Source organism: Falco rusticolus, chromosome 5, assembly GCF_015220075.1.
Source record: "Falco rusticolus isolate bFalRus1 chromosome 5, bFalRus1.pri, whole genome shotgun sequence".
Classification (NCBI taxonomy): domain Eukaryota; kingdom Metazoa; phylum Chordata; class Aves; order Falconiformes; family Falconidae; genus Falco; species Falco rusticolus.
The window spans coordinates 6351403-6368244 of NC_051191.1; positions in this window are offsets into that span (position 1 = coordinate 6351403).

The window sequence follows — 16842 nt, forward strand, 5'->3', positions numbered from 1 at the left end:
ATCTGCTCAAAATTCTGTTCCCTGCCCTCTGTTAGACCTCACTAGACCTTAGTCTTTTTTCTTTTCCATTATGGAGATCATGCATGCATTAGGTGGGTCATGTTCCTTTTGCTATACACAGTGGCACGTGCCAATGCCCTTGAGGAATCAGCTGAAGGGCTAAATTTACAATTGGCTTGCTTCCCCCAAAACAACGTTAAGCTTTTGTTCTCCCACTCACTATTTCATACAATTACGGAGATACAACTAATTGTCTGCTTTAGATTATAATGAAATTTCAAAATATCTTTTTAAAGCAACAGATTAATTAAATGGAGAAAGGATACAAAAAAAAGAAAGCTGCAAAAATTTACCATTTTTAATGACCTATACTTTAAATCCTTGAATTTAGGCAGATTTCTCAGCTTCCTCTGAACGAAAGCTAAAAGATGTCACTTATCTCGGGCACAAGCTACATCTCTTCACCACTTCATTTCAGTAATTTTTTTTTATCTAAGAAACAGTGAACATCAAGCTGAAATTAAAAGGAACTTAGTCATGTTAAATGGCATCTATCCAGCACTGTTTGCAGCTTCTAAAGGTGGTAGAAGGAATTCCCCCTGTAATAAATAGAGTTCCCTCTTCACTTTGGTTGTCGCTGTCACTGTACAAATTACTTTGTATTGGTCATATACTGCAGACTACTGAAAGAGATTTAAGGAGATTTGAAAACAAAGAGCAGAGGCTGTTGCTTCCTGTACTGCTATTATGATTAAACCCCAGAGACCATTTTAAGACTATGTTATAATTTGCACATCGTTTGTATAACATATGAGTCTTTGGAGCATCCAACGGTTCACACTTGGTTGACTGCCTCGCTTGAATAATTATAAAAAAGCATTCTCTCCCACAGAAGAAATCTAGCTGAAAGCCTATGGATCAGCCTTCCAAAGCCAGTGGCAGTATCACTTGTCAGGGTCATAAAATCTCTTGCACTCTTAAGCTCTGACGTATTTTGCAGGATTCATCTATGGAGAAAATGTTTATATTTAAATTAATCTAGTTTCAACTGTATTATTCCCAGCAGCTCAGACTGCTATTATTATCCATACCAAAATGGATTGCTATTATCAACAAACTTCTGATCATTTCTGGCTGGCAAAAGTCACGGCTACTCAAAGTTGATGCTGTTAGAATAAACAATGTTATAAATAGCATAAATTTAATTAAACACAATATACTATATTTTATTCTATTTCCTTTTCCCCTTGTGCCAATCAACCTCCACCAGACTGATTTTAGTAGTCAAAAAAAACCTTCCTTAAGCAAAAAGACCCTCTCTTGGAAAAACATTTTTCTTTCTTTTCCAGTCTGTGCATTTCCTCCCAAATATAAACACAATTTCTATCTTGTGACACAGAAGATCTAGTTCTGGCCAAACGTCATTTTCAAACTTGTGACATGTTTTTGATGATAAAGTGTAAACACTTTCCTCTGAGCCACACATAGTTTGAAGTAAGAACCTATTCCAAGCCTATTGATGTCATTTAAAAGACCTGTATTGACTTCAGCAGGCTTTCAATCAGCTCGTGGTAATCTGTCTCCACAGACAGAGGGATAAAATAGCCAGGATAAATTGTATGTCAGCTGCTTTGATTATGAAATGTTTAGAGTTTATGGTCTCAGGAAACATAGTGCTTAGGAGTGACGGTTCAGTCAGAGCTTCATTGTTTATCCTGTATCACTGGGAGTTTTCTGGCATAAAACCAGAAAACAGAAACACCACAGACATACAGGTTTTCTAGTTTTCTTTGTTTTAATCACAAAAAAAATGTCTTGGTTCCAATGTAAAAGTAATAAAACTAATGCCACAACCTTTCCTCATCTTGGAATAAAGGTTCCATTGTGTCATCTTCTTCACTGTTACTTTTCCTATTCTGAGTATCAATAATATCATAGCAGCAGATAAGAATGAATAATTTCACACTTTTTTTTTTTAAAAAAAAGGTCCCTTGGTTCCCTAATTCATACTGAAGAGTAATTTCAGGTAATTTTGCAAACAACGATTTTTATTCTCAGAAATTCTTTTGGATGTTTTCCTATTTCAGTTCTTTTGCATATTGGAAGACATTTTAGGGTAACATTTTAAAATGACCCAAGGTTATGAAAGTAAGTTTGATTTTCAGAAATGACTTAGCATTTCAGTAACAATAAGGTTCCTTTAGCAGTATTTTCAAAGTCTTTAAGTGAGACGGACTTCTAGAATAGGAACCAATTCATTTAACATAGACACCTAACTTTCTCTTAAGTTTTAGGATCTAACGTTCCAGACCTTCTAAAATGCTTGCTTCAATTCCACCTGTAGAGAATGTAGAAACCCTGGCATCTCTGAAGGTCCACAGGGAGAAGGTCCTGTCCTTGTCCTAGGAGCACATATTGAATATCTCTAGATTCATTGAACATAAGAAGATAAAAGAAGGGTCCAAAATGGTGAACTCCAGTGAGAGTCAGCACTTCAACTCAGCACCATCTTTAGGTTCTCTCACATGGTTTTCTTGTAGTTGAAAGCTGAGGCAAACTTGGGAAAGCTTCCTCCTCTCTGCATTTTGCTTATCCTGAGAGGCTACATAATTTATATTTATACATAGGAGACAAAAGAATTTAAGAAAACGTTACTGAAAAGAGCCTATAAATTTGGACGTTCAGTCTCCTATTCTAATCACTGTTGAACCTGCCAGTCCATGGGAGTTCAAACAAAAGCTAACAGATGCTGAGTTTGTATTTTCACGCAGGTCCAGCTATGCTCCATATTTGCATTTAATATTTATGAAGAAAATTGAGAATATATTGCTTCAGAAATGTTTGTGTACCATACAAAAAGAATGAAAGAGCTCCAACGCTGTCCTTGGGAATTAGATCTTTTATATAATTTGAATGTATTCAAAGAGCTTAGGTATACTAATGTCAATCTGAAGAATGCATATATTTTCATTAAAGATTTAAACCGAATTTGTAATGAAAGTGGAACAACATTCTGAGGACTATCTCAGAATTGTACTGAATTAAAGGCTGTGTTGAAGCTTATTTACCTATTAATTTGATCTACGCTCGTCCTCAATTCTCAATCAATTAGTTTAAATCTTCATTTGAGACAGACTGTGTCCAAGTACTGATATATCTGTCATTGCTGCCACAGGTGATCTTCCTGTGAATCTGGACCTCTTGTCACATGGTTAAAAGGCATGGAGGATTTTTGGTATCACCTTTAAGGAAATTAAGTCTTCCTGTTTATAGCAACTGTGGCAGAAGAAGCACCCAGGAAGAGAAAGCGTCTTCCAAATGTTACAATTTTTAACATTTCACTGGATAAAATGGTGGGCAATGGTCAGAGAAAGGGAGAGTGCTGGTCAACCAAAAATTAACTCACTTTTGTTTCCAGATATATCTTTAAACCCGTTATTCTCTGGTTTCATGCTCAACAAGGAACTCTCATGTAAATTAGTGCTGAGTCCTTATGCAGTCATACAAGAAGGCTTTCACCTGCTCCAGAGGTGGGGATGGGAAGTTGGGGGACAGTACGCATAAGTCATCTCACCTGTTCTTACATGTCCAGAGCACACAGCTACATCAGAGCTAGTCATCAGCTGTACCCTGATGAAGGAAAATTAATATCTTCAGGATGTAGTTAATCTAATCTTTAGTAAACTGCTAATTCAGGATAAAAAAAGATGGTTTCAGTTGACTGAAATTACTGCGTCCCCACGGCTATCAAGGCACTTGAAGTCTATGTCTTGACATTAAATAACTACTGCCCACGGCACAGGATTATCTCAGGTCTCTTTTTGACAAGTCAAATTTCTTATTAACAGGTTTGCCAAAGGTATTCTATGCAGCTAATGGGCAAAGCTTCTTCTGCCACACTGCAGGGCATAAGTCAAGGGTTTTTTTTTCTCCTTCCTAGAAATAAGTTTAAATGTGCTCAGGGAAGGAAAAGCCTTGTTTCATTTTTTGCATTCTTGAATATAGAAATAATGAACAGAGGCTGATTCCTCTGATTTGAGAAGATGGAGCAACTGGCCCTCAGAGCTTCCCAGTACATTTCAGCTCCTCTGAGAGAAGCACTTCATTGCACAGTCAGCATCCTGTGTGCCATTTCTTACTTAGTCTTATTCAGTACTTTCCACCAAAATCACATTGATTTCTATGTCTTTAAATGGAGCTTTAGAAGACATATGGTTTAAAGGATAGCACTGCTTGGCTTCCCTGCAGTGTAGTAATACAAATTCTGGACACATGGGTTGTTCTTTGATGACTTACTTTATTAGGTTTCCAAATCACGCTGATGCCCAGAGGGTGTGAATAGAATTGAAATAGCTTTACACTGCCACAGGAGGGTTGGGAAGGCCCCATTTTATGAGGCCGAGGTTAACAATAAAATAACATGTGACAGATGGTCACTTTTTGCTACCCATCTTACTTGACCAGTATTTTTGTAACAGACACAAGCAATCCATTTCTCTTTTCTCAGAAGAGAATAAATCCATAGAAAGTATTCTAACTGATGACTTATCTCAGCTTTACTATTTCTAACCACAGTTGAGGACAGGAAAAATTATACACTGGCAGGTCAGCAACATTTAATGGAACATTTTCTTCATGAAAAAGAGTTGCTGAGTAAAAGAACATTTGTTTCATCTGTAAGAGTTTCCTGCTTCTGTGTTTACAAATGTATCCTTTTGAGAAAAGTATTCTACCATTTTTGTTTTCAATGTGTAATGAGTTTTAAAGTAGTCAAGACCAAATTGCCTGTTCAGTCCAATATCCTGTTTCACACGAGCCAGTGGCAGAAGCACAGCAAAAGATCATCAGAAACTTGATAAGTAGTGAAGGCTCCTTCTCCTGATTTACTTTCTCAATTTCTGGAAATCAGAGGTTTATGAGTTCCTGAGCTGGATGTTTCATCTAGACCTTTGTGGCTAAATTTTTTTCCATTAATTTGCCTAATCCTCTTTTCAATCGGTTTATATTCTGACTATTACAACATGCTATGGTAACAAGTTCCACAGTTTAATCATGTGTTATGGGAAAAAAGTGCTTCTTTTTGCTTTTTATTTTAGGCTTGCTGGCTTACAATTGCATTGAATAGTCTACGTATTTCCATCTTACAAGTCAATAACCATTCTCTGTTTAGCTTTTCCATAGCCCTCACATCACGTAGTAGACTGATCTTATTAACCCATGCCTGTTTTAGTAGATTTCTTTTTATTCCAAATTAGCTTGTGTGGTTGTCTGCAACATTTGTTTTTCCTCTTCCCTTGGAATATTTCATTATCTGAAGTCCTAGTCTGATGGCACTAAGAGCCACAGCCTCATGAGTGTTTGGCAAGAGATGGTCACCTCTAATCATATTCTCAATCAGCTTGTTTATATATCCCCTCTGAATTTAGAGAAGATAGCATGGTTTTAATTACCTTGTAACAATAAACCTTCCTTCTGAGTGTACAGCCTATAGTACAGTTTACCCTAAGCCAGTTCCTGAGTAACATCTGAAACAGGCATTACACAAATTCCTATGGTTATGCCTCAGCACTTTCATGGTTTGCTTGGTCTAGTCTATCAACCAAGGTTACTTGAATCATCCACATGCTTCCAAGCAAACAAATCAAAACAGGTCTTAGTGTCTTCTTCAAAATCTTAAAGTCTTCTTGATGAAGAGAATTTTAAAACCTCCCTCTCTCAAAGCCATTTCTGGTACTTCCAGCAAGAAAAGACTTCCAAATCATTTTTCTTGTCCTATGCCAAGAAATATCCCATGACATCCCTCCTCCTTCCACCACAGTTCTTAATTCCTTCCTTTCAGTGCTGCCCTTCTCAGCAATCCTTTATTACTCTAAGCCTCTTTACTATTCTCAGATTTCTTCTCACTTCAAACCTCCTTCTCTTTTTCTAGACCTCTCCAAAACTAATTTTGCAAGATGGGAAATACATGGTATTCTTTCACACACACCCAGTCTTCAAAATCTTTTATGCTGTAGTGGAGAAACTTACTTGACAAAGAAGGAAACAGACATGAAGGATTTCAAGATATCAAAAACAAAGCACAAAGCACACGGTTAGAGGGCAAAAAATACATCTATTTCCCTGTATAGAAAAGGGTTCTTCCCAGAACTGCTTTAGACAGATGTTCAGATAGATGTAACAAGCCTCAGAGAGAAAAAGGATGTCATCAGTCAGCTTACTCAAGCATCAGCAGTTTGACTAAATTCTGGAATGCATCCCTCCCACCCATTAATTATTCTGCTTCAAAAGGTGCTCACAGGTCACTTTGTGTCCAAAGTATAACCCTTTACAGTACATACAATTTTTATATCAGTGATGAAACTTAGACTATGGTAATCCTCCATTAACATTCCTATAAATCTGCTTATTCCCATAGCAAAGATGGACTCATTCTCAACATCAATGGTATATTTTCCATCACTTCAGGATCTTCCCCTCAGTGAAGCCTATTAGACTTGTTTTCATGCCTTTGCATATTGCTACACAGTTGTTTCCGAGAGTTCAGGGTCTAAAACTTGCTACATCAGATTCATTATCTGTACTTTTCATAGTTTCTGTAACTGAATTATACTATGGGTGGTCTATATTTTTTGACGTGGTTAGGGAGGAGAGAAAAAGGAAAGACAGCAAAGAAGCAGATTTTGGACCAGGCTATGAAGTAGTATATAGGTAGTGTAAATTACAGCGAAGGGAATGAGTGAAAATACAGACACCTATAAAAGTGTGGAAATAAACTAGGTAAAATCACCATAAGGTCCTTTGATTTTTAAGAATTTAATTGCAATGAAAACATAATGCCACTTAAAAAGCTAAGATCATACTATGTCATATTCCCCATTCTTTTCCATTTTATCATAGTGTCTTAAAGAACTCTTTTTTATTTTCATAATAATGCAGTCTGAATATTTTTATATTACAATACCTCCTATTATTCCATTATTTTCATGCTGTAGGAATTAAAAAGTCAACAGTAAATAATTCATTTCTCTTTTAAAAGGGGAGGGAGAGATATTTTGATATTAGCATGTCAATGTTTGCTATTTTTTATCAGAAATCATTTGTTTGCCCTTTATTAAGCTGTATTCAGAAGGCGTTCAACAGATTTTCTTTTCTACTGACTTTTTTCAGTCAATCTTGAACAATAAATGAATGCATGAGAAATCTGAATTTAACAGGAGAACACTAAACAATGCAGAATACCAGCTGGTGTCCTAGCCCAGCCATGCCAGGTTGATATTACATTAGTTAGCTAGTGGGCAACTTAGTGCAGCTGCTCAGAACGAGACCTCCAGACTCAAGCCATAACAAAAGAGACCGAGAATGGGAAGATCTAGAGGGGGATTCATCTTAACTGACTTGATACATGTAACTGCATAAGAAGTGACTTCTGAAATGATCCAGCTATTTTACGCTCCCTTTACAAGCGGTAGGAATAATGGACACACTTTACAGCCACTCTAAATACCCATTTTAACCTAAGAGTTACTGTCTGGATTCTACTTCAGACGCTGCCTGGATCTCCCTTAACTAGGATGGGAGTCCACCATAAGTTGCATCGTCTTCCTCTTGGCATACTTGTGTTACTGATCACCACGGCATGCACACTCAGTTCCTCATGGCCTGAGATATATCCTGTCATCAGCACCACACAGAAAGAAGTTAACATAAGGAAATGCTTTGTCACTGATAGATAACAGCTATCAATCTTAGGAAGCCCCAGTGGAGAAAATCTGGCTCTGTTACGTGCAAATATGTATAGCAGAATCAGATTTTAGTTTAGTTGTTCCAAAGACCACCTATTTACTTCACTTTTGCTCAATGTCTGTGATGTATTTTAATACCTGATTCCATTTTGCTGTGTATTTTCTTTTTAGTTAGTATTTGTAGTAATAAGATAAATAAAGGAAATTAATACATGACATTCACTGACAGTGTTGTGGAAAACTGAAGATTTAGTGTCCTTCAAAATAAATGTAGACTTTGGCTTTACCTCAGCAAAATATTAACTCTCATGTCAGTAAGTCTTGATGTTCATTGCTTGCTTTAATGGAAGCCAATTTCAGCTTAATCTGGTTTACAGAGAAAACTATATTCCTGCTACAGTTAAATAATTTTATTTCAGCATCATAATAAAAAGCAGCCTTTTTGGAGAATCCAACAGTGCAAATTTTCATGATTATATCTTAACCTTATGAGAATTGTTGTTTTCTCCTCCTGGAGTCATGTTTTCTTTTCTCATCTTTGTTCTGTTAAAACAAAATGATTCATCCACACTTGCGGTTTCAGAGAAAATGCTTAAAAATATGAATTTAAAGTGTTCAAAACACAAAAGTTAAATAAAAAGAGCCTGCAATTTGTTTATATTTTCAATTTACAATTTTTAAGACAATATGATCACATTTTAACACTGGGCATTGCAATTGGAAATAGCAGTTTAAAAATGTGTTGGTTTTGTCAATGTATGATCATAAATTAGTTCACAGATTAAACTATTTATGCTGAAGACCTGTATTTAGAATAAGAATATATATGGCAACTTAAACCCTGGCACTTTGGAATGTCCATGATACTAGAATTAGAATATTTTTCTAAAGAGTGTACTATTCAGATACACTCTCCTTTAACAGTGAAAATATATGTTTACATGACACTGACAATATTCTAAGTCTTGGCCATAAATTGTAAGTGAACAAAATCTCACAGCTTCATAAAGCCTCTCCTCAGGAAATCTTCCAATAAATTAAATAGAAATGTATGTAAGTATACAAGTGAAGTCTTTGTATCATCAGTTGAAATAAAAATATCATGTACTATGTCTGTATTCACAGGATCACAGAACGGTTAGTGTTGGAAGGGACCTCTGTAGATCATCTAGTCCAACCCCCAGCTAAAGCAGCTTCACCCAGAGCAGGTTGCACAGGGACACGTCCAGGTGGGCTTTGAATGTCTCCAGAGAAGGAGACTCCACAGCCTCTCTGGCAGCCTGTCCCAGTGCTCTGTCACCCTCAAGGTAAAGAAGTTTTTCCTCACATTCAGGTGGAACTTCTTGTGTGGCAGTTTGTGCCAGTTGCCCCTTGCCCTGTCACTGGGCAGCACTGAAAAGAGCCTGGCCCCATCCTCCTGACGCTCTCCCTTAAGGATATTTGTAGGCATTGACAAGATCCCCCCTCAGCCGTCTCTTCCCCAGGCTACACAGGCCCAGCTCCCTCAGCCTTCCCTCACAGGGGAGATGCTCCAGTCCCCCCACCATCCCTGTAGCCTCCGCTGGGCCCTCTCCAGTAGTTCCCTGTCTCCCTTGAACTGGGGAGCCCAGCACTGGACACAGCGCTCCAGATGTGGCCTCACCAGGGCAGGGCAGAGGGGCAGGATCACCTCCCTCCACCTGCTGGCCACGATCCTCCTAATGCCCCCCGGGATCCCACTGGCCTTCCTGGCCACCAGGGCACACCGCTGGCCCATGGGCAACTGGCCGCCCACCAGCACTCCCAGTCCCTTCCCCGCAGAGCTGCCCCCCAGCAGGTCACCCCTGGCCCGTGCTGGTGCTGGGGTTACAGGTGCAGGACCCCACACGGGCCTTTGTTGAACTCCATCAGGTCCCTCTCCACCCAGCTCTCCGGCCTGTCCAGGCCTGGCTGAATGGCAGCGCGGCCTCCTGGGGGATCAGCCGCTCCTCCCGGTTCTGTATCACCAGCAAACTGCTGAGGGTGCCTCTGTCCCCTCATCCAGGGCACCGAGGGAAAGGCTGGGCAGGACTGGACCCAGCACTGACCCCTGGGGAACACCATCTCCAGGCCTCCAGCTGGTCCCTGAGCTGCTGATCACAACCTCTGAGCTCTGCCATTCAGCCAGTTCTCAGCCCACCGCACTGCCCACTCATCTAACCCACGCTGCCTGAGCTTACCTGTGAGGAGGTTATGGGAGATTCCAATAGACAGCTTCAACATATATCAAATTCATTCACTGTCAAACTTGCATGTCATCAACCAAGTTACTATCCTCTGAACGGTTTGATAAAAACTTTCTGCTAGGGCTTTCCTGACCAGAAAGGTGTTACAGAAAGAGTAAGTTATGTATATCAGAGAGAGTTATTTTCTCAGTATGGGTGAATGAGGGCTAAACATGTGTCCTCCACGGCTCCTTCCAGCCTCACCTCAAGTGGCAGTGCTATAAGCATCCAAAAGAGATATAAGGATAGGCATTGGTGTCTTAGTTTCAGCCTTGAAGAACATTTGCTCTTTCAGCCTTATACTGTGAAGTGATGGTCAGGCCCTATTAACGAAATGTGTCTTGGATATCACATGTCTTTCCTGCATGCGTAATGGATAAAACACCTAGGGTAGGAGATGTTTTTTCAAATCAATTGAGTAAATGAGGCATCAGGAAATCCTGGCATTATAAAGTGAAATTTTGTAGCATAATCAACAAAGTATAGTAGTTAATGGAAACCAGAATATGAAAGCATAATTAAATCTGGCATGCATATCAACAAGTCAAATTATCACTTGGTTACAGAAAAATGTGGTAGAGAAGCATTTATGAAGGGCCCAACATAGCCTTAGTCTTCTTTTCAAGTGTTGTATAAAATTACAGCAAGATTGTGTTTTATTTAGACTGGCAGTGTTCCTAGAAAGCACTGGTTGTGAGGCATGGAGCCTGAAATAGTGGCTTTTTGTTTGTACTCAAAGCTCTAGAGTATTGTCTGTTCAATCACTTATAGATCAGGCTGCTCAGTAGCTTTCATAAGCACTTGAACAGTGTGAATAAATTGTACTGACAATGCTGACAGTTCCATACCCTGTGTAAGAAAGGCCTGAAAGGCTTTAAACTTTTGCTTTTTTCATTGACTGAAGGGTGGTCCTTGTATACAATACATTGGTCTCTGTACTTTACAAGATTCCCCCCCTTCTTCCCACACACAAAACTTTTTGGCAAAATGAAATAAGCTTCGTACCATTAGTTTCTAAAGAAAGCATCTTAAATCAATCTGTCTCTAAATATAATTTAGAAGACCAAAGGAAAGCTATGTGAGCACAATAAAGTGTTGTTCTTAATAAATTCCCAGCTGGCAGGGGTCCAATTTCTCTGATATTTCTAATCCTTTCTGAGTTTGCTCCAGACAGAAATAAAATTACAATAGAATTTTCTTAAAACAGTATCCAGGCTACCACTTCCAGCAAACCCCCATACTCAGACCTTCTTTAAAACAACTATCTTTTTATTTTTTATTTCACAAAATTAATTTTAATTCCCTCTAAACTATTTTTCTTCTCTCAAATGCGGATTGATTGGACTTGAAGTCTCCACAATTTCTAGGTAGTTAACAATTCACAGTATTAAAGAGGGAGTGACAAATTTAACCATAAAGACATGGCAATTGCAAGTTACCGCAATTAAGGAAATAAAAGCAAATATGTTGACAGCTCTGAGGCAATTACATTTTCACAAAAACTTTAGCCAGTGGCCATTTTGGAACTCCAGATGCAGATGCAATAGGGACACATGCTATACATTTATCAACATATTACCTACCTGCTTGCTTTCCTTTCTTACAAACATGTCTTAATTAGGAACACGTATTTATATATCTTTTAGTGAAAGAGACTGCAGTAGTTTGAAGGTACATTTTGAAGAGTTTCCAAAGCTCCACAGTATGCAACTGTCACTCCCTCACATTCAATACAGCAGGAGTTCCCAAACATTGTGTGCAGAGGATTACACTCAGCTTCCTGGGGGCAAATGGGTCAATTTAATCTGCATGCAAATTGAGAAAGCTTATTATACAGGGATCTACCTCTACTTTTTCAAAACAAGGAGAAGAGCTTTATCAATGTAGTTCTATTTAGGAGCTAATGTCATCTTTGTTACTTATTTTCCCTCTTCTCTTTTACAGCAAAGGACAACAGAAAGCTGAGTGGTGCAGTTGACACACCTGAGGGATAGGATGCCATCTAGAGGGACATGGACAAGCTTGAGAAGTGGGCCCATGTGAACATCATGAGTTTCAGCAAGACCAAGTGCAAGGTCCTGCACCTGGGTCAGGTCAGCCTCCAGTATCAATACAGGCTGGGGGATGAAGGGATTGAAAGCAGCCCTATGGAGAAGGGCTTGGGGCTACTGGTGGATGAAAAGCTGGACATGAGTCTGCAATGTCTGCTTGCAGCCCAGGAAGCCAACCGTGCCCTGGGCTGCATCAAAAGAAGAGTGGCCAGCAGGTCGAGGGAGGTGGTTCCGCCCCTCTACTCCGCTCTCGTGGGACCCCATCTGGAGTAGTGCATCCAGCTCATCCTCAGCACAGGAAAGACATGGATCTTCTGGATCAGGTCCTGAGTAGGGCCACAAAAATGATCAGAGGGCTGGAGCACCTCTCCTAAGGAAGGATGAGAGAGCTGGTGTTGCTCAGCCTGGAGAACAGAAGTCTCTGGGGACACCTTATTGTGGCCTTGAGTACCTAAAAAGGGGCTACAAGAAAGCTGGAGAGGGATTTTTCACAAAAGCATAGAGTGATAGGACAAGGGGTAATGGTAGATTTTGACTAGATATAGGGAAGACATTTTTTACAGTGAGGGTGGTGAAACACTGGAACAAGTTGCTCAGAGACACTGTAGATGCCCCATCCCTGGAAACATCCAAGGTCATGTTGGATGGGGCTCTGAGCAACCTGATCTAGTTGCAGAAGTTGCTGTTTACTGCAGGGGGAGTTGGACTAGATAACTTCTGAAGGTCCCTTCCAACCCAAACTATTCTATGATTCTAAGCTGTTGGTGTCTAATTTACTCTTTTGACCTTAACCTGTTGCTGTATTGGTCATCAGGATGTTGATATTTCTGCCTTTCCCTAAGCTAAGCCTCTAGTATCTTGTGTGAAACTCCATAGCATCTGCCCCTGGGTTTAGGGGTTGCAAGCTTCTGGAAAGTAAATTGGCTTCTTAATGTTTCTGTAAATCAATAGATGATAGTTGTACCTTTTTGAAAGATGTCACACCTTCCTATAAGCAAAACAGCTAGACCATTTTTCCTTGCACAGGAGTGAAAAAGAGGAAATAATTGTGTCACACTGTGCTTCATCCATGTTTTCACTGTGCCCACCAGCTTTTTTGCCTCATAGTTTTATAGTTTCATTCTGAAACCTTAGGTGCATACACTGGTTTCCTGCACTATGTGTTTATAAGTAGACACATATATATACACACGTTTGCATGTAGTACCTAGAACAATGGATCAGCAGCCAGAGGTTAACATCATTTTAATATTAAATAGAAGGGAAAAGAAGAAATGGGGCAAAACCACAGCATCATAAATGCCAGAGTGCATTATTACTGTCAGTTATCAGACCAATATCTGAATAATGATGCTGTGATAAGAATGAAATACCAAATGTGCAAAGCCAGAGTGCCACATGGTCATAAAGTGGAAGCGGAAAAGAGTTGTCAGAGCCCGAGTCTAAGGCCACAGTCTGTTGATTATTATTCTATTGTGAAAAACAAACAAAAATGTAAGCTTGTACAGCATATGAAAACACACATCAAATTGCTGGCAGCGTTTCCACTTCCAAATGCAGCAAATGTTGAAACGTATTTAAATTTCCTTCTCAGCCTTTAAATCCTGCTTTATCTCCTGTCATTTGTATGACAGGGACTGAAATTTTTGACAGCTGAAATAGGTGCCAGTGCTTTACACCCAGAGTCTGATCCAACAGCAGCTGAATTCAAAGGGCGTCTCTCCCCTGACTTCAGTGGGAGCTGAATGACATCCGGTATCAAATGAAAACCCATTTATGAGGGGATGCAGTCTGAGTAATCAGTTCATGAGTGCATTTACCTCAGTTAATCCTCCAGTTCCCCCAACTCTCCCTTCAGTCAGCCATGAGAAGCAGAGTCAGGAAACCTGGATCTCACAGCCTTGTAGCCCACTCATGAAAGGAAACAGAAATGTCACTTTCATTAAGGCTTTTTGTCTGCTGGTAATTTACTCTGAACCTCTAAGTCATTTGATGCTGCCTCAGAAACTCCTCAGCCTGCTTAGCAAAACTTCCCCATCATGGTAACAAATGCTCTTGGCGCTGTCACACTCACACAGGAGCACCTTAACAGCAAGGGGCCAGAGCATGTGTGACTGTCCCAGCAGCATCTCCCCACTCCACTAAAACTCTCATGACAGGATTTTAGCAGTGAGGGGTGATTTTGCTCATTATTTACCTGCATGTCCACATTTTTAGACTACCGTGCCTATGCTTTTGAGGTAGAAAATGTTATATTAACAGGGGAGGAAATAAAAACTCTCCACCGTATTGGAAAAATTGTGATTGATACTAATGTTTTTGTCAGAGAGAATCATTAAGAAAAAGGTGAAATGGTGAGTGGTTTTGTGGGGATACTTTTATAATGGAGTGGAAAATTTAAGACATTCTTTGATTCAGAAGTATCAGACATTTTTTGGTTTGACTCCAAGACTGAGACACTGCCACAGAGCTGCAGTTCCTGATGTGACAAGGCTTCAAGCTTTCCCAGACTCTCCACCACTGCACACGCACAGCCCAATGGCAGCTGTGTGCAAACTCTCCTTCTAAACCCAGCAACTCCATGTCAATCAGCACAGATACACCCTGAAAAAAAATTTAAAAAAAATAATCAAAGAGCAGAATATATAGAACTTGGATACATAACAGGAACTTTAAAAATTACAATTTGGGAACATGCAAAACATGCTTGTGGCTGCCTGGGTGGGCCCTTGGCACCACAGCTGCTGGGAAGGTGGAGACCCTGGGCCACCAGGTCCTGTTTCCCAGATACTGACCCTTCTCAGAGGTCTGACGCAATTGGCACAGTTTACCAAAAATTTTTCATTCTACAGAGCTACCATTGCCCAAAAGAGACATCATCAGAAATGTTTTGTTCAGTTTTAATCACATGTGATGAGGTGCTAGATGGAAAGACACAAATGTGCTTGCCAGGCCTCTGGATACATACAGAGCTAGGAGTCCCAGTACATGACTCCCTGCTCCCTCCTTAGGCACAACCACATGGGCTATGAACACAGTGATATTTTAAGAGGTTATATTTCACACAAAGACAACTATCCTTTAATTTTAAAGCCCAATTATTTTGCCAGTAGGGTCTTCATAAGAATGATTAGGTGAGTCTGTATTTCTGAGAACTCCATGCTGTTTCAATTGTGTCAGTAAGAAACGGATTATTCAATTCAATTCACACTATAAACTCCCTCACTATTCTTCTAAGGAAGAAATTCCCACTTTAGAATGTAATAATCTTCAAACCTCTTTATTTTTATGATCTCTTCAGACAAAAGAAAATAGGTTCATACAATCTCAGATGTTCTTTGTTCAGGAGACAGCAGAGAGCAAACACTACAAGGCTTACCAAAAAGCATGCACAGTTTAAAAAAATCAATAAAACAGAACCTGGTCAGTACAAGAGTTCCATATTCAATATACTGATATGTCGTTGCAGGGGGCAGAACTGAGAGAAGCACTGAGAGCAAGCAAGTTGTATTGGATGTGGCTTATAGTATTTTGGGTGGTTATCAGCACACATCAGTAATTGCAATGGTGGAAGGAACTAATTGTTTGGAATATTCTCTTCTCAAGCTAGTTGATTTTGTGGTTTAAGATCCCACAGCTAATTTCAACAGAATATGTGATGAACAGCTCATCACTGGGCTGTACGTATGTCACGTACTGTACAGCGATAAGACATGGGGTAAGTTAATTAGCAACTACTGACATGACCATATAACATGCATACTTTGCAGTCATCTTATTTCTATCCCTTCTGTCACCTTGGATATTCCAGTTGTGTATGATAATGACGAAGTTATGGAAATGTTGTGATAGTCTGATTGAAGACACTGGGACAAAGAGACAGAAAGATAGAATACATAATAGTGAGGTATGTTAGGTCTCTTTTTCCCTTTGTCTTTTAAAGTATTTTTCAGGAATACTTTATTGAATTTTCTTTTAACACAGAAAACAGAACATGCCATACAGTTTGCACATGGGTGTGTCAACCTTTTCTGTAACTCCTCGGCTAGTTGTATCATAACCCCTATGTCAGTTACCATGCAAGTGTCACCTTTGGATGATTTCCAACTTATGGTTTAATAAAAAAGGCCAGTAGTCATCTTTTCTTTTTGATCAGGTCTTGTTCTGTAGATTATCCAATCCTGAAGAAAAAATGTTTTTATATTCTGTTGATAGTAAAAACATATATATACATCTTATTTTCATTGTCATTGACAGAAGTAATGATTTTTAATTGCAAGTCATGCACTGTGAATATAAGAAAGTGTATAGTCATTTCTAAATCCAGACAGACTGTACTGTGTTTTCTGACACCTGATGACCTATTCATAGAACAAAACAAAAATGGAGAGAGTCTATAGTGTTTGCGGTCTCAAAACAGCTGTTAGTTGCAATCATTATCCACTAATGTGTAATGCACTGAGTATCTAATAGTGTGTAACTTAATTTGCTTATTTCTCTCTGTCACCCACTTCTTTCTTAGACCTCTAGTGGCTGTAGCTTTATTTGTAACTGTCATAGAGAAGCGCCCCAAACGCCTTGATTTTTATTTTCTCAGATGTCTGGTGGGGAAAAATAGTGCTATATCTTTGCCAAATAAATTAGTTATCTTGCAGGCAAAATAATATCATAAAATGCTAATATGGAACAGCAGGCAGAGTAATGTCCTTAAGCCCTCCTTGGCCTGGAATACACTAACTTATTAGGGAAATTAATATTTTCTGTCTGATCCAAGTGGTTCTTTGTGGTTGGTGGTATTTTTTTTAT